General features: G+C 39.0%; 1 protein-coding gene across 3 annotated transcripts in view; it reads right to left on the bottom strand.

Moving 5' to 3' along the window:
• The window catches only part of LOC113902484 (multidrug resistance-associated protein 4-like), a 327,639-nt gene that overhangs the window by 198,291 nt on the left and 109,266 nt on the right, over nucleotides 1–20,082 (bottom strand). The window lies entirely within an intron of this gene.

Below are 20,082 nucleotides of genomic sequence, written 5' to 3'. Positions count from 1 at the left end.
CCTAAGCAGACATTTCTCCAAAGAAAAGATATAGATGGCTAATAATAACATGAAAAGATGTTCAACATCATTCATTATTTAGTTCAGTTCAGTTGCTCAGTTGTGTCCAACTCTCTGCAACCCCATGAATTGCAGCACACCAGGCTTCCCTGACCATCACCAACTCCCAGAGTTCACCCAAACTCATGTGCATCGAGTCAGTGATGCCATTCAGGCATCTCATCCACTGTCGTCCCCTTCTCCTCCTGCTCTCAATCTTTCCCAGCATCAGGAATTAGAACTATGCAAAATATTCAAAAAAGTACTAATATTTTGACCTGTTCAGGCCCCAAACAACAACCTGCTACTTTACAACCTTTAGTTGCAGATATCCCTATTAATTTATGTGGACGAGATCTATTTATGCAATGGACAGCTTATGTAACAAGTCTTATTATATCTTCTCAAGTTAAACAAATTATGGTAAATATAGGATACAATCCTGTTCAAAATACACAGGCTTTTTAGTGGAGGCCACTGCTGGATCACCGGAAAAGCAAGAGAGTTCCAGAAAAACATCTATTTCTGCTTTTTGACTATGCCAAAGCCTTTGACTGTGTGGGTCACAGTAAACTGTGGAAAATTCTGAAAGAGATGGGAATACCAGACCACCTGACCTGCCTCTTGAGAAACCTATATGCAGGTCAGGAAGCAACAGTTAGAACTGCACATGGAACAACAGACTGGTTCCAAATAGGAAAAGGAGTATGTCAAGGCTGTATATTGTCACCCTGCTTATTTAACTTCTATGCAGAGTACATCATGAGAAACGCTGGGCTGGAAGAAGCACAAGCTGGAATCAAGATTGCCAGGAGAAATATCAATAACCTCAGATATGCAGATGACACCACCCTTATGGCAGAAAGTGAAGAGGAACTAAAAAGCCTCTTGATGAAAGTGAAAGAGAAGAGTGAAAAAAGTTGGCTTAAAACTCAACATTCAGAAAACGAAGATCATGGCATCCGGTCCCATCACTTCATGGGAAATAGATGGGGAAACAGTGAAAATAGTGTCAGACTTTATTTTTGGGGGCTCCAAAATCGCTGCAGATGGTGACTACAGCCATGAAATTAAAAGAAGCTTACTCCTTGGAAGAAAAGTTATGACCAACCTAGATAGCGTATTCAAAAGCAGAGACATTAGTTTGCCAACAAAGGTTCATCTAGTCAAGGCTATGGTTTTTCCTGTGGTCATGTATGGATGTGAGAATTGGACTGTGAAGAAAGCTGAGCACTGAAGAATTGATGCTTTTGAACTGTGGTGTTGGAGAAGACTCTTGAGAGTCCCTTGGACTGCAAGGAGATCCAACCAGTCCATTGTGAAGGAGATCAGCCCTGGGATTTCTTTGGAAGGAATGATGCTAAAGCTGAAACTCCAGTACTTTGGCCACCTCATGGGAAGAGTTGACTCATTGGAAAGGACTTTGATGCTGGGAGGGAATGGGGGCAGGAGGAGAAGGGGATGACAGAGGATGAGATGGCTGGATGGCATCACTGACTCGATGGACATGAGTCTGAGTGAACTCCGGGAGTTGGTGATGGACAGGGAGGCCTGGCATGCTGCGATTCATGGGGTCGCAAAGAATTGGACACGACTGAGCGACTGAACTGAACTGAACTGGCAAACAACAAAAACAGCACTTAAGTTGACATGGAAATCTGATGAGCCTACTTGGACAGACCAGTGGCCCCTATCACATGAAAAGTTACAGGCTCTTGAACAGCTAGTAGAGGAACAAGTATCTTTTAATCATATCACCTCAACTAGTAGTCCTTGGAATTCTCCTGTCTTTGTTATTAAGAAGAAATCTGGGAAGTGGAGAATGTTAACTGATTTAAGAAAAATTAATGCTATAATCAAACCTATGGGTGCTTTACAACCAGGCATTCCGTCACCTTCTATGATACCATGAAATTGGAAAATAAAAATCTTTGATCTTAAAGATTGTTTTTATACTATTCCTCTATAAGAGTCTAATGTTTTCCATTTTGCTTTTACTATACCATCAATTAATAATAAAAAACCAGTGTCTCGATATGACTGGAAGGTATTGCCACAAGGAATGCTTAATAGTCCTACATTATGTCAATTATACATCTCCCAACCACTTAAATTTATTAGAAAACAATTCCCTCATGCTTATATTATCCACTATATGAATGATATTCTTTTAGCTTCTCCTTCTGCTGAGGAACTTCAATGTATTTTCTTAAATACAGAGATTAAATTAAAAGAATATGGGTTATATATTGCTGTCGATAAATCACAAGAGCAGGAACCATATACCTATTTAGGATATATATTGCAAAAAAATATTATTAAACCACAAAAAATACAAATTCAAACTGATGCCTTGAAAATTTTAAATGATTTTCAGAAATTATTTAAGAGATATAAATTGGTTACAACCATCTTTAGGAATTCCCAGTCATTCCTTAACACATATATTTCAAATCCTACAAGGAGAATCTGATTTAAACAGATCCCGTATACTAACAGAACAGGCTAAACAGAAATTGGATCTTGTAAATCAAGCTATATAGCAAAGACAAGATAAACAAGTAGATCTAACTGTTCCAATTTCTTTACTTATTTTTCCTGCTTTAGATTCCCCTACAGGAATATTATGACAACTGCTGGGTATCCTTGAATGGGGAAGTTTATCCCACACTCCTGAGAAAATAATGACTACTTACATAATGCTTATTTCCTTTCTTATTTCAAAAATGAGATCCAGATGTATACAACTTTCTGGTTATGGTCCATGTGAAACTGTTTTTCCTTTCACTAATGATCAAATCCATAGATTATTTGTTACCAGTATGGATTGGCAAATCGCCATTGCTGATTTCATAGGTGAGGTTCATAACCATTTTCCAAAGTCACCTTTGATTACTTTTGCTGCTAAACACAAATGGATAATTCTTATTATTACTAAAACAATTCCTCTTGTTCATGCCCCCATGTATTTTACTGACACAAATAAAACTCTCAAAGCTGATTATACTGTACCCACAACAAAGGTTTGTCAATCTACCCTAGCCTCTGTTCAACAAGATGAATTAGAGGCTATTGTTACCTTATTACAGGATGTTTCTACAGCTTTAAATATTATATCAGATTCTCAGTATGCTATACAGATAACACAAATCATTGAAACCATATCTCTACCAAAGGCTTCTTCTAAATCATCTATTATTACAATGTTATCTCAATTACAAAGTATAGTAAGGCTTCATTCTGCCCCTTTTCACATTACACATATCAGATCTCATTCTAAATTGCTTGGACCATTGGCAAAGGGCAATGATTCCATCAACTCTTTGTTAATTGTTTTTCTTACTCATTATGAATTTCATCAACTCACACATATAAATATACATGGCTTGATGAATAAATTTCAATTATCCAGACAAGAGGCCAGAAAATTTGATCCTACAACTACAGGGGTTAATCCCAGAGGCCTTTATCCCAATGATATGTGGCAGACTGATGTTACTCATGTCCCTTCTTTTGGACGTTTGGGAGCTGTTCATGTTTCTGTGGATACATATTTGGGCATGATTTATGCTTCTGCTCATTCTGAAGAAACATCTGCTCATGTTATCTCACGTTTTTTGCAGGCCTTTTCTTACATGGGCCTACCAAAACATGTTAAAACTGATAATGGCCCTGCATATGTGAGTCATGGTTTTGCAAAATTTTTATCTGGTTGGAATATTTCTCATTCTACAGGTATTCCATATAATTCTCAAGATCACTCATTGTGGTCTTGAACACACTCATCATACTCTGAAAAATATATTTTTTAAAAAGAAAGGGGGAGAAAAGTATGGCATACTGATGACACCAAAAGAGAAATTAGCCCAAGTTAATTTACTTTAAATTTTTTGGATTTACGATTGGATCATACAATGCCAGCAGTAACATTGCATTTTCAGAATACCATTCTTAGTGAAAATTATACTCCTGGTCAAATGATTGCAGATAATACTCCAGTATGGTTGGAAAATGCTATGAACAATTTGTGTAAGGGCTTTAGACTTAAGAAAGGACGAGGTTATGCTCTTGTCATTTCAGATGATGGACAACACCATTGGATACCAGGAAGCCATGTCAAAGTAAGGAAAGAAGAGGACATGGTTTGACATTGATCCTCCTGGAGAGCCGCCAATGATGGGGATAATAAGACTGATGATCAGCAACTGCCCCAAACCAGCTCCAAGGACCAACAAAGCCAAACCGCCCACTTGGGGTCAATTGAAGAAATTGACCATTGAATAGGAAAAATTGGTCAAAGAACAGGGACAGCCTTTGACCTTGGCTACCTTGTTCTTGGCTATGTTATCTGTGGTAACTACTAAGGTAGGTGCCAATCATACTTATTGGGCATATGTGCCCAATCCTCCCCTATTAAGGCCAATTATGTGGGAGGATTATTCTTTTCCAATTTTCATAAATGACTCTTCTTGGTTACTGAGATGTTTTGACCCGAGCCTTCCTTTAAAACCAGAAGAAGAGACCCGACAACTTTCAAAGGTTAGTGTTAATTATACTGTGGGAACAGATCTTACCCCTATATATGGGAGTGGAACCTCATTGTCTTAAAAGAGGATTACAAAGTTGGTTATCTATAGTAAAAGAACCTCAAGGGACCAAAACTCATTTTTTTTTTAATCTGCATTTCAGATTTTTTTTTTTTTTTTTTTTTACTCTACAATATTGTATTGGTTTTGCCATACATCAACATGCATCTGCCACGGGTGTACACGTGTTCCCCATCCTGAACCCCCCTCCCACCTCCCTCCCATACCATCCTTCTGGGCCATCCCAGTGCACCAGCCCCAAGCTTCCTGTATCCTGCATCAAACCTGGACTGGCAATTCATTTCTTATATGATATTATACATGTTTTAATGCTATTCTCCCAAATCATTCCCCCCTTCCCTCTCCCACAGAGTCCAAAGACTGTTCTATACATCTGTGTCTCTTTTGCTGTCTCACATACAGGGTTGTCATTACCATCTTTCTAAATTCCATATATATGCATTAATATACTGTATTGGTGTTTTTCTTTCTGGCTTACTTCACTCTGTATAATAGGCTCCAGTTTCATCCACCTCATTAGAACTGATTCAAATGTATTCTTTTTAATGGCTGAGTAATACTCCATTGTGTATATGTACCACAGCTTTCTTATCCTTCATCTGCTGATGGACATCTAGGTTGCTTCCATGTCCTGGCTATTATAAACAGTGCTGCGATGAACATTGGGGTACACGTGTCTCTTTCCCTTCTGGTTTCTTCAGTGTGTATGCCCAGCAGTGGGGTTGCTGGGTCATATGGCAGTTCTATTTCCAGTTTTTTAAGGAATCTCCACACTGTTCTCCATAGTGGCTGTACTAGTTTGCATTCCCACCAACAGTGTAAGAGGTTTCCCTTTTCTCCACACCCTCTACAGCATTTATTGCTTTTTTTCTTATTAGAAGCATTTCCTTTAATATCACAGGAGAAAATACTACTATGTTTCCACCCCATCTACCGAAATGTATTATTTCTATAAAATCTGGAATAGAACATTGGGTACAATGGAAATTATGGAAAACTAATACTGGACACATTATGCCCAATACTTCTGATGGAGAATTACTGATTGGAACCCCAAAGGAGATCCTTTGGACAAAAATAATAATTTGGATTTGCCTATATTGTTAAACAATACTTTAGACTCTATCAATAACATTGTTATTAGCTCTATACATTGGCATGGAGGGAGTTTCTGCCCTCCCTTACCTAAATTACCTTGTATGCCTTTACATTCAGAATTGTGGAAAATATCAGCTGCCTTCCAACCCATAACAGCATGGAGGGGGCAATTTAACTCGATAGCATCTGGTCATTCCTTACATTTTGATAAATATTCAGCCCATTGGATTAAAGCATCTGTTCATTTACCTTTTGTATTTTTGACAGGACCTACTTTTTATAATTCCTCTTCTGGGTTACTTACTTGTCAAAATTGTTCCTTTTACACTTGTATCAATTCTTCTCTCCAGTTTCAGAATGACTATTCTCTATATATTCTAAAATCAGATCTGGAGTATGGCTTCCTGTAAAAATGAATAGACCATGGCAGGATACCCCCACAGTCTATATGTTAGCAATAAAAAGCCTGCACGGATCAGGATCTTGGCTTTTGCCTGCGAATGGCATCAGGCCCCTGATCCTCACCTTATTTTTGAGTCTTAGTTTTCTTTATTCTTCTGTGGCACTGCTCCCTCGTGTCAGTTTGTTGTTGGGCTGGTCCCAGCACCTAACCAGGAAACCTTGAAAACCACTCGTCCAACCCCACCCACAGGGAGCTAGCTTTACAAAAAGAGGAACCACAAACTTCCAGCCTACAGAAAGGCCATCCCAAACACAGCAATCTAAACAAAATGAAAAGGCATAGAAATATACAGCAGGTAAAGAACATGATAAATGCCCATCAAACCAAACAAAAGAGGTACAGATAGGGAGAATACCTGGAGAAGAATTCAGAATAATGATAAGAAAGATGGTCCAACATCTTGAAAACAAAATGGAGTTACAAATAAATAGACTAGAGACAAGGATTGAGAAGATGCAAGAAATGTTTAACAAAGACCTAGAAGAAATAAAGAAGAGTCAATCAATAATGAATAATGCAATAACTGAGATCAAAAGCACTCTGGAGGAAACCAACAGTAGAATAACTGAGGCAAAAGATAGGATAGGTGAGGTGGAAGGTAGAATGATGGAAATCAATGAAGCAGAGAGGAAAAAAGAAAAAAGAACTACAAGAAATGAGGACAACCTCAGAGACCTCTGGGACAATGTTAAATGCCCAACATTCGAACCATAGGAGTCCCAGAAGAAGAAAACAAAAAGAAATGCCATGAGAAAATACTCGAGGAGATAATAGTTGAAAATGTCCCTAAAATGGGGAAGGAAATAGCCACCCAAGTCAAGAAACCCAGAGAGTCCCAAACAGGATAAACCCAAGGATAAAGACCCCAAGACACATATTAATCAAACTAATGAAGATAAAACACAAAGAGCAAATATTAAAAGCAGCAAGGGAAAAGCAACAAATAACACCCCCATTAGGAAAACAGCTAATCTTTCAATAGAAACTCTTCAGGTCAGAAGGGAATGGCAGAACATACTTAAAGTGATGAAAGAGAAAAACGTACTGTTGGGAGCCGTGTTAGAAATTACTGACAAAATGGAGGCATGGCAACAGACCCCTCTCCTCATTCCACAGGCACAGCCCCGGGATGAAGGAGTTAGGCTTTGTAATTCTGACTTGTCTTTTCCTCTTCTTGCCTGAGTTGACTGAAAAGGAATATTAAGGTGCTTATTGTTCTTGAGAGGAGCATGAGAAGGCACAAAGCCTTCTACAGCTGTGCTCAGAAAATAATTCATAAAGTTAATCATTGACATTTGTTCAAGGATTTTTATACAAGATAGTTCCAGGATGAGCACATAGGCCATAGCTTGAGGCCATGGAAGGGATTGCTATTTGAAGCCTATTTGTGAGGAGAATGTTTATGGCAAAGGAGTTTACTGAATTTAGGGCTTAGAAATAATTAAAACAGTTAAAAGTTAAATATTTAAGTAATGTTGCACAGTTAGCATATTTTACTATAGCTTATAGAAGTTAGGAATTTTTAGAGACACTATAGCTAGAAGCCTTTTTAAGTGAGCTAAGGATGTTAGGGGCAAACAGGATTTAGGAAGATGAGTAGTAAACTGAGGAATGTAGCATGAGTTACAATGTAATCACAAGTTAACTATAGGACACATTAGAGAAGGTAGATAATAGATGATAAGGCTGATTCTGAGAGAATCACTGAAGCAGGAACTCTGTTTGAAGAGCAACAATGATTTATGGAGATAATAAATCTGGGAGAGGGAGAACTGTATATGTCAAGCCTCTGGCCTAATGTTTTTGTAAAAGTATAAAAGAGAATCTTAAACTTGAAATAAACAGGCAGTCCAAAAGAAAATTGAGAGGCTGCCTCATCACTGACACCGTCCATCTTTTCAGGTTGAATCCCTGGCTGCTGGAGTTGGACTCTGGCAACATACAACCAAGATTACTATACCCATCAAGGATCTCATTCAAATATGAAGGAGAAATCAAAAGCTTTACAGACAAGCAAAAGCTGAGAATTCAGCACCACCAAACCATCTCTTCAACAAATGCTTAAAGATATTCTCTACATAGGAAACACAGAAAAGGTTTATAAACTTGAAACCAAAACAACAAAGGAAATGGCAATGGGATCATTCAGTTCAGTTCAGTCGTTCAGTCGTGTCCAACTCTTTGCAACCCCATGAATTGGAGCACGCCAGGACTCCCTGCCCATCACCAAATCCCGGAGTTTACTTAAACTCATGTCCATTGAGTCAGTGATGCCATCCAGCCATCTCATCCTCTGTCATCCCCTTCTCCTCCTGCCCCCAATCCCTACCAGCATCAGAGTCTTTTCCAATGAGTCAACTCTTCACATGAGGTGGCCAAAGTATTGGAGTTCCAGCTTTAGCATCAGTCCTTCCAATGAACACCCAGGACTGATCTCCTTTAGAATGGACTGGTTGGATCTCCTTGCAGTCCAAGGGACTCTCAAGAGTCTTCTCCAACACCACAGCTCAAAAGCATCAATTCTTCAGCAATCAGCTTTCTTCACAGTCCAACTCTCACATCCATACATGACCACAGGAAAAACCATAGCCTTGACTAGATGGACCTTTGTTGGCAAAGTAATGTCTCTGCTTTTGAATATGCTATCTAGGTTGGTTATAACTTTCCTTCCAAGGAGTAAGTGTCTTTTAATTTCATGGCTGCAGTCACCATCTGCAGTGATTTTGGAGCCCAAAAAATAAAGTCTGACACTGTTTCCACTGTTTCCTCATCTATTTCCCATGAAGTGATGGGACCAGATGATCATATCAATAATTACCAATAATCAATAATTACCTTATATGTAAATGGGTTGAAAGCCCCAACCAAAAGACAAAGACTGGCTGAATGGATACCAAAAAAGACCCCTATATGTGTTGTCTACAAGAGACCCACCTCAAACCAAAGGACACATACAGGCTGAATGTGAAGGGCTAGAAAAAGATGTTTCATGCAATTGAGACCAAAAGAAAGCAGGAGTAGCAATACTCATATCAGATAAAATAGACTGAAATAAAGGCCATGAAAAGAGACAAAGAAGGATACTACATAATGATCAAAAGATCAATCCAAGAAGAAGATATAACAATTATAAATATATATGCACTCAACATAGGAGCACCACAATATGTAAGACAAATGTTAACAAGGATGAAAGGGGAAATTAACAGTAACACAAAAATAGTGGGAGTCTTTAATACCCCCACTCAGACCTATGGATAGATCAACCAAACAGAAAATTAGCAAGGAAACACAAACTTTAAATGATACAATGGGCCAGTTAGACCTAACTGATATCTATAGGACATTTCACCCCAAAACAATGAATTTCACCTTTGTCTCAAGAGCACACAGAACATTCTCCAGGATAGATCACATCCTGGGCCATAAATCCAGCCTTGGTAAATTCAAAAAAAATTGAAATCATTCAAGCATCTTTTTTAATCACAATGCAGTAAGATTAGATGTGAACTACAGGGAAAAAATATTAAAAATACAAATATATGGAGGCTAAACAACAGGCTTCTGAATAACCAACAAATCATGGAAGAAATCAAAAAAGAAATCAAAATATTCATAGAAACAAGTGAAAATGAAAACACCACAACCCAAAACCTATGGGATTCAGTAAAAGCAGTGCAAAAGGGAAGGTTCACAGCAATACAAGCTTACCTCATGAAAGAAGAAAAAATCAAACAAATAACCTAACTTTACACCTAAAGCAACTAGAAAAAGAAACAATGAAGAACCCCAGGGTTAATAGAAGGAAAGAAATCATAAAAATTATGGCAGAAAGAAATTAAAAAGAAACAAAGGAGACTATAACAAAAATCAACAAAACTAAAAGCTAGTTCTTTGAGAAGATAAATAAAATAGACAAACCATTAGCCAGATTCATTAAGGAAAAAAGGGAGAAGAATCAAATCAACAAAATTAAAAATGAAAATGGAGAAATCATAACAGACAACACAGAAATAAAGGATCATAAGAGACTAGTATTAGCAACTATATGCCAATAAAATGGGTAACTTGAAAGGAATGGACGAATTCTTAGAAAATATAACTCCCAAAACTGAACCAGGAAGAAATAGAAAATCTTAACAGACCCATCAGAAGCACTGAAATTGAAACTGTAATCAAAAATCTTCCAGCAAACAAAAGCCCAAGACCAGATGGCTTCACAGGTGAATTCTACCAAAAATTTAGAAAAGAGCTAACAACTATTCTACTCAAACTCTTCCATAAGATTAAAGAGGAAGGTAAAACTTCCAAACTCATTCTATAAGGCCACCATCACCTAATACCAAAACCAGATAAAGATGCCACAAAAAAATAAAACTAAAGGCCAATATCACTGATGAACATAGATGCAAAAATCCTCAACAAAATTCTAGCAAACAGAATCCAACAACACATTAAAAAGATCATACATCTTGACCATGTGGGCTTTATCCCAGGGATGCAAAGATTCTTTAATATTCACAAATCAATCAATGTGATACACCACATTAACAAACTGAAAGATAAAAAAACATATAATTATCTTAATAGATGCAGAGAAAGCCTTTGACAAAATTCAACATCTATTTGATAAAAAAAAAAGACCCTCCAGAAAACAGGCATAAAAAGAACATACTACAAAATACTAAAAGCCATATCTGATAAACCCACAGCAAACATTATACTCAGTGGAGAATAATTGAAAGCATTTGCCCTAAAGTCAAGAGCAAGACAAGGGCACCCACTCTGACCACTACTATTCAACATAATTTTGGAAGTTTTAGCCACAGCAATCAGAAAAGAAAAAGAAATAAAAGGAATCCAGATTGGAAAAGAAGAAAAACACTCACTGCTTGCAGATGACATGATCCTCTACATAGAAAACCCTAAAGACACCACCAGAAAATTATTAGAGCTAATCAGTGAATATAGTAAAGTTGCAGGATATAAAATTAACAAAGAGAAATCCTTGCATTCCTGTACACTAACAATGAGAAAACAGAAAGAGAAATTAAGGCAAAAATTCCATTCACCATTGCGATGAAAAGAATAAAATACTTGGGAATAAATCTACCAGAAGAAACTAAGGCTTGTATATAGAAAACTATAAAACACTGATGAAAGAGATCAAAGATGACACAAATAGATGGAGAAATATACAATGTTCGTGGATCAGAAGAATCAATATAGTGAAAATGAGTATAATATCCAAAGCAATCTACAGATCCAATGCAATCCCTATCAAGCTATCAACGGTATTTTTCACAGCCATAGAACAAACCAGAATTGAAAGAGACATATGTACTCCAATGTTAATCACAGCACTGTTTACAATATGCAGGACATGGAAACAACCTAGATGTCCATCAGCAGACAAATGGATAAGGAAGCTGTGGTACGTATATACGATGGAATATTATTCAGCCATTAAAAAGAATGCATTTGAATCTGTTTTAATGAGTTGGATGAAACTGGAGCCTATTATACAGAGTGAAGTAAGTCAAAAAGAAAAACACCAATACAGTATATTAACGCATATATATGGAATTTGGAAAGATGGTAATGATGACCCTATATTTGAGACAGCAAAAGAGACACAGAGATAAAGAACAGACTTTTGGACTCTGTGGGAGAAGGCGACGGTGGGATGACTTGAGAGAATAGCAATGAAACGTATATTACTATATGTCAAACATATCACCATTTCAAGTTCAGTGCATGAGGCAGGGTACTCAGGGCTGGTGCACTGGGATGACCCTGAGGGATGGGATGGGGAGGGAGGTGGGAGGAGGTTTCTGGATGGTGAACACATGTACACCCATGGCTGATTCATGTCAATGTATGGCAGAAACCACTACAATATTATAAAGTAATTAGCCTCCAATTAAAATGAATTAACTAAAAAGAAAAAGAAGTGGTGGTATATATATATATATATACAATGGAATATTACTCAGCCATTAAAAGGAATGCATTTGAGTCAGCCCTAACAAGGTGGATGGGATTCCCTGGTAGCTCAGATGGTAAAGCATCTGCCTGCAATGTGGGAGACTCAGGTTCAATCCCTGGGTTGGGAAAATTCCCTGGAGAAGAAAATGGCAACCCACTCCAGTACTCTTGCCTGGAAAACTCCATGGACAGAGGAGCCTGGTAAGCTATAGCCCATGGGGTCGCAAAGAGTCAGACACAACTTAGCGACTTCCTTTTCCCTTTAATGAGGTGGATGAACTAGAGCCTATTATACAGAACGAATTATGTCAGAAAGAGAAAAACAAATAAACAAATATCAAATACTAATGCATATATGTGGAATCTAGAAAGATAATATTGATTAATCTATTTGCAGAGCAGCAACAAAGACACAGACATAGAGAACAGACTTACAGACAAGGCTAGTGGGGGAGGAAGGAGAGGGATGTATGGAGAGAATAAAATGGAAACATACATTACCATATGTAAAAGAAATAGCCAATGGGAATTTGCCATCTGACTCAGGGAACTCTAATCAGGGGCTGGGTAACAACCTAGAGGGGTGATATCTGGAGGGATGTGGGAGGGATGTTCATGTGTAAACCTATGGCTGATTCATGTTGATGTTTGGTAGAAACCAATGCAATACTGTAAAGCAATTTTCCTTCAGTTAAAAATAAATGTTAAAAAAATAATAACCTGTACCTCAATGGAGGTACAGCAAAAACCTAAACCCACAGCAAAAATATCTCTGTACCTACAGAGATAACCTAGACAGCCCAGTGAACAGGCAACTCAACGTTCAGTGGACGCCACCTCAGCAGATGTTAAAAATGCACACACACACACACACACAAAACAGTAAAATGGGAATATCCACCACCAAATCTGAGCAGAACAGGTGGAAGAGGAACTCTGAGTAGAGGAGGAAGTACAACCTGATAGGAGCCAGTGTCATACCAGATGGCCATGTGCCTCTCTCTAGGGAGAGACCAAGATATCAGCACTTCTCTAAGAATAGAGCTGCAACGAATGAGAACCTTTTTCCTTTCCTTCTAAAAGTTAAAATGTCACTTCTGCTATTTCAGAGCCTCATGTCAAAGAACCAGAATAACTCCATGTTACACTGAGTTCATTCTCCTAGTTACCAATCACAAATAAGCTCAGTGATGCCACAGACACATTTGTTATGACCTAACAGACCACAGTGGACTCAAAACTTGGTAGCTAGTAGAGCACAGCTTTAGTGAGAAAGTTTCTTTACAAGTGGTCTCTCCTTAGGTTCCTTGAGTGCAAAGAAACATGAAACGAATCACCAGTCCAGGTTCGATGCAGGATACAGGAAGCTTGGGACTGGTGCACTGGGATGACTCAGAGGGATGGTATGGGGAGGGAGGTGGGAGCGGGGTTCGGGATTGGGAACACGTGTACACCTGTGGTAGATTCATGTTGATGTATGGCAAAACCAATGCAGTATTGTAAAGTAATTAGCCTCTAATTAAAATAAATTTAATTTAAAAAAACTAATGAAAATCATACATTTACCCACTTAAAGTTTCATTGTTCAATCTTTGTCAGAACATCAATGTCACCTCATGTTTATCATTTGACACATTTATTGTTGATAAGTATAAGTAAGGAGGCAAATTATTTAATACTTTATTAAATAATTTAACAAACTTTAAATTATTTAAATTATTTCAAACAAATTATAATTTACTAAACTTACTTTGTTTAGTAAGGGGGGAAAAAAAGCTTTTCTAAATATGAAACACATGAAGGAAAACATAAGAGGCAGAACCTTCTTGAAACCACTAGAACATTGCATGGTGGGAGTTTAACCTGCCTGGTAATTTTCATTAGTAGTTTTCTCTCTCCCTGGGATTCTCCCACTACCAAATACTCAATCTGATAAGCTTACATACAAGTTTTCTATAAAAGGTACACTATATTCTTAGATACTTTGATTGTGAATCCCTGAAAGAGAAGAAATTCACAACAGAGAATTCAGTTCAGTTCAGTCACTCAGTCATGTCCGACTCTTTGAGGCCCCGTGGACTGAAGCATCCAGGCTTCCCTGTCCATCACCAACTCCCAGAGCTTGCTCAAACTCATGCCTATCAAGTTGGTGATGCCATCCAACCATCTCATCCTCTGTCATTTCTCCTGCCTTCAATTTTTCCCAGCAATAGGGTCTTTTCCAATAAGTCAGTTCTTCACATCAGGTAGCCAAAGTATTGGATTTTCAGCTTCAGCATCAGTTCTTCCAATGAATATTCAGGACTGATTTCCCTGAGGATTGACTGGCTGGATCTCCTTTCAGTCCAAGGGACTCTCAAGAGTCTTCTCTAACACTGCAGTTCAAAAGCATCAATTCTTCGGTGCTCAGCTTTCTTTATAGTCCAACTCTCACATCTATACATGACTACTGTAAAAACCACAGCTTTGATTAGACATAACTTTGTTGGCAAAGTAACGTCGCTGCTTTTTAATATGCTGTTTAGGTTGGTGATAGCTTTTCTACCAAGGAGCAAGTGTCTTTTAATTTCATGGCTGCAGTCACCATCTGCAGTGATTTTGGGTCCCAAAAGAATAAAGAATTGCTTTACTTTATAACAAAATTCTCAGTTGGGGGAGAATATATGATATAAATGGCAAGCAAATAAATCTTTGCCTAGTCTTTTTTATGTATGTATAATTTGAAATAAATTTTTTTCAAAGGAAAAGAAAAGAACAACTAGTAAAAATAGAATATGATAACCTGCTTCTGTGCAGGAAAAGGAAGACAGGATCCTTGCATTTCTCTAAAAAACCAACTGGTAGGAGATGTGATCAACTCTTTCCCTCTTCCTCTTATCCAGGTTCACTGAGAACCTAACACTGAGCCTAGCTACTCCTACCTGCCCTGAGCCTGTGTTCAACAGGAGGCAAGACGGACAGATGGTGGTCCAAGGACTCCTCTGCAGACTCTCAACCACCACAGCCTGAGTTCTCTCTTCACACCACCTCTCCCATCGTCAGCCAGGTATGGGCTCTCATCGGTTCTGACACAGCTCAACCCTCTTCCAATTCTGCTTTTTTCTTGAAACAACACAATTTCAGACTCTATTAATCTTTTCAAATACTGATACAACTTTTCTTTTGCTAGTTCTGAGATAGGCTGGGACCTGGGACCTTTTGCTGCAGTGCTGCAATGCTTACACCTGGACACATCTCTCCTCCAGCAATCAACTACAGAAATGTTATGTGACTAAAAATAACTGCGTGCATGTGCAGTTGGGGCAAATTCTGGACCCAAAAGAGAAAAAGATCAAAAACCCGAACTGCCACTTTTTGAAAAGCCTGGCGCAAAAACAGCATGTCAGAACAAAAGCAGAGTACTGCACATGCCCCTGCACACAATACCACCTTAGGAGTGGATGAAACACCTAAACCACACCTGTGGCCTGACCCCTGGACACACCCCTACCCTCTCCCCATATAAGGAAAAGGCTTGCCCCTCATGGGGGAGCGAGCAAGCAAGGGAAACTATTGTTTGTTCTCCCTCCCCACTGCTGGAGCAGGGGCCCCAATAAAGCCTTGCCTGAATTTCTTGTCTGGCCTCTAGTCAATTTCTATTGTTTAAGGAGGCTAAGAACCCTGGTAGCAGTTCCTTCCCCAGCCCTTCCCAACACCACTTCCTCCTGATCTCTTTAGAGCACCTCTAAGAGTGTTCACCATGCTTAAAACCCTCCAGTGACCAACAGTACCTAAGTCCACACTCCCCAAGTGGCCTCTGCCTGGAGACCCTGAGTACTAACTCCACCCATTCTTCTGCATCACCTCAAATACTAATCCTCCTGGGAGCCAGTCAGGATGTCTTCAGCTTACACTTACTTCCTTACCTCTAAATTCCCATGGGGGATTCCCATTACACCACATAGAGGGTGGATAACCATGTCATCCAAGCACTTACAGACATAGCCCCAACTCTAATGAGACTGAACCTTACACAGAGTCAGCCCATCGTGGTTATCAACTAAAGGAAGGAACAGACTGTAGGGCTGTTCAAATCAGTCCAACTACAGACAAGCTACACTTGCATAGTCAGAGCTAACACAGCAACAAGAAAAAGTTATATATGTTATAAATTTTGTCAAGGCAGAAATTCCAATTGCAGCTTAAGCATATTGCCAAAACATAAAACTTAATATTCAGTGTATGCATATTAGAATATAGAATTCTCCACCTTCAAAAAAAAAAAGAAAAATTATGCCTTAAGTGAGGAAGAAAATCTGTTGAGCACTTTTCTATAAATAACACATCTGAGGGAGAAGTTACAATATTCCAGAGGTTAGATGAGACTTCAGTCAACATCTGACCAGCTTGTAAAGGTGTCAGAAGTGCTGGCTGAATTCTGTAGCGATCATGGTGATGAAAAAACTAAAATTAAGTTGCCATTAGAGCCACTCTCACAGACCTGGGTTCTTGGACCCTTGAATCAATAGAAATTGATAAGAGACCAGATGAGAAATTCAGGCAAAGTTTTAGTGGGACTCATGCTGCAGTATGAGGGAGTGTAACAGACAAGAACAAAGTCTGATTCCATGTTGGACCTGTTTCCTTTACTTTAACCTTTGTTTTTCGTAACTTTTGTTATTATAATCATTGTCTATAGCTATAAGCATCCATAATGGCCTGCCCTCAAGGAGCCCTGCCTCTCTGTCTGAATGTTAAACCAAAATGCCTTTGTTTATGGAAATATCCTGAAGCTGTCCACCTGAGAATGGCTGCAAAAAAGAAGAAATTAATACATCCCCTACCCGAGGCTGGCCATTCCAGGAGATATTTGCAAGATTAATGACCTTTTTACTTTACTTCCTCACCTTTTCCTGCTCTGTATTCTTCAAAAGAAACTGGCATTCAGGACCAAATAAGATGGTTATTTTGAGACACTAGTCTGCCATCTTCTTGATCAGATAGCTTTCCAAAAAAGTTGTATTTCTTGCCTCAACACATTGTCTCTGATGTATTGGACTGCCATGTGTGCAGAGTGTGCAGAGTGCACTTTGACTTAGGAGTGAAAACAACTAACACGTGTTCTTGCTCACTCACAGGGGGCTGGGGTGGGGGGTAAGCTAGTTCTTTAAATGGAGCGAAAATTGAGGCGGATCAGTGGGTGGGGCTGAAGAGGTGGCTTAGGTGTCTGCCCACCCCTTTGATGGTGCTATGTGCAGGGATCATGTGCAGTACATTGCTTTTGCTCTGGGTACCTCAGAAATGGCAGTTTGTTTTGGCCTTTTGTATCTTATTGCTCATAATTCATCCCAACTACCAGTGCATGCAGTTATTTTTACTCTCATAGTTTCTTATGTCTTATAGTTTCTTTAGTCTTATAGTTTCTTTATATTTTGTTGCTCAAAGAGATGTTTTTCCACCTATAAGCAGTCCAGTAAAGCATCCCACATCCCAGCCTATCTCACCATGAAGTGCAGGACGAGCACAGGTCATGCAGGAAAGTATCAAGGTCAGAACTAGAGCCAAAAAGGTTGACTTTCCAATGGCTAATAGGGGAAAATCTAAGCAGCTTTGTGAACAATATAACCTCAGAGAAACATTTTACTGGATGTAAAAGTTATTTAAATTTTTTAGTGCTTTGAAGTTAAAACAAGATTTTTTGAAATCCTATTGAAGTAATGCAATGCCAAAACCACAGGGCCCCTTTCTTCACTTAAAGAAAAATAGATGGACTTCTTGGTTATGTGGTTATAATATCAATAAATCTTCATTTTCTGAACATGGAAAAAAAAAGAAATTGAAAAGCATGTGTAAACAAGAGTATACAATGCTATGAAATCCATATACAGGTCCACAGGTAAAACCACTAAACCCCCTCCAAGGTGGGCAGGGGTGGTGGATTTTCTTCCTAGGCTCCCAGACATGATAACGGGAAATTATGAGAGATGACCATCCAGTCTACCAAGTACCAGGCTGCAGGAAGCAGCAGGGCTCAACACCATACTATGTTCTAAACTCTATACCTCATAATGATTCCAGGTGATCTATGGTCAAACCTTGCCCAGTTTTGGCCACCTAGTCAGTAAACTCAGCTGATCTATTCTTTCTTTCCTGTTTCCAAATTCACCTTTTAATTGGGATTAACACATATAAGTGAGAGGCATGGGAAGGAAGAAAAATGAACATCAGATCAGATAATTATATTTATTTCCTATTTCCTTTTAGAAACTAGGAAGGAGGTTGAATCAGACTTGGCTCATCATTGGGGTGGATCGTATAGCAAACACTGGGGGATTTCAAAAGCCTCTCAGAATACAAAACCAAATTCATGATCTTCTGTTCCCCTTGTTGTTCAGTCACTCAGTTGAATCTAACTCTTTGAGACCCTAATGACTGTAGCACACCAGGCTTCCCTGTACTTCACCATCTCCAGCAGCTTGCTCAAACTCATGTCCATCGAGTCAGTGATGCCATCCAACATCTCATCCTCTGTTGTACCCTTCTCCTCCCACCTTCAATCTTTCCCAGCATCAGGGTCTTTTCTTATGAGTCAGGTCTTAGCATCAGGTTTTCAAAGTATTTAAGTTTAAACTTCAGCATCAGTCCTTTCAATGAATATTCAGGGCTGATTTCCTTGAGAAATGACTAGTTGAATCTCCTTGCAGTTCAAGGGACTCTCAAGAGTCTTCTCCAACACCATAGTTCAAAAGCATCAATTCTTCAGTGCTCAGCTTTCTTTATGGTCCAACTCTCACATCCGTAGATGACTACTGGAAAAACCATAGCTTTGACAATATGGATCTTTGTCAGCAAAATATTGTCTCTGCTTTTTAATATGCTGTCTGTGGAAAATTCTGAAAGAGATGGAAATACTAGACCACCTGACCTGCCTCTTGAGAAATCTGTATGCAGGACAATTAGAACTGGACATGGAACAACAGACCAGTTCCAAATAGGAAAAGGAGTACATCAAGGCTGTATATTGTTACCCTGCTTATTTAATTTATATACAGAGTACATCACGAGAAACGTAGGGCTAGATGAAACACAAGCTGGAATCAAGAGTTCCAGGAGAGATATCAATAACCTCAGATATGCAAATGACACCACCCTTATGGCAGAAAGTAAAGAAGAACTAAAGAGCCTGTTGATGAAAGTGAAAGAGGAGAGTGGAAAAGTTGGCTTAAAGCTCAACATTCAGAAAATGAAGATCATGGCATCTGGTCCCATCACTTCATGGCAAATAGATGGGGAAACAGTGGCTGCCTTCATTTTGGGGGGCTCCAAAATCACTGCAGATGGTGACTGCAGCCATGAAATTAAAAGACACTTACTCCTTGGAAGGAAAGTTATGACCAACTTAGACAGCATATTTAAAAGCAGAGACATTATGTTGCCAACAAAGGTCCACCTAGTCAAGGCTATGGTCTTTCCAGTAGTTATGTATGGTTGTGAGAGTTGGACCATAAAGAAAGCTGAATGCTGAAGAATTGATGCTTTTGAACTGTGGTGTTGGAGAAGACTCTTGAGTGTCCCCTGGACTGCAAGGAGATCCAACCAGTCTATCCTAAAGGAGATCAGTCCTGAGTGTTTATTAGAAGGACTGATGTTGAAGCTGAAACTCCAATCCTTTGGTCACCTGATACTGGGAAATATTGAGGGCAGGAGGAGAAGGGGACGGCAGAGGATGAGATGGTTGTATGGCATCACCGACTCAATGGATATGAGTTTGGGAAAACTCCGGGAAATGGTGATAGACAGGAAGTCCTGGCGCACTGCAGTCCATGGGGTTGCAAACAGTCAGAAATGACTGAGTGACTGAACTGGACTGAACTGGGGTTTATCATAGCTTTTCTTTCAAGGAGGAAA

This window comes from Bos indicus x Bos taurus, chromosome 12 (genome assembly GCF_003369695.1).
Source record: "Bos indicus x Bos taurus breed Angus x Brahman F1 hybrid chromosome 12, Bos_hybrid_MaternalHap_v2.0, whole genome shotgun sequence".
NCBI lineage: Eukaryota > Metazoa > Chordata > Mammalia > Artiodactyla > Bovidae > Bos > Bos indicus x Bos taurus.
Note: the sequence above shows the minus strand (reverse complement) of the source record. Positions and strands in the feature narration are given on the sequence as shown.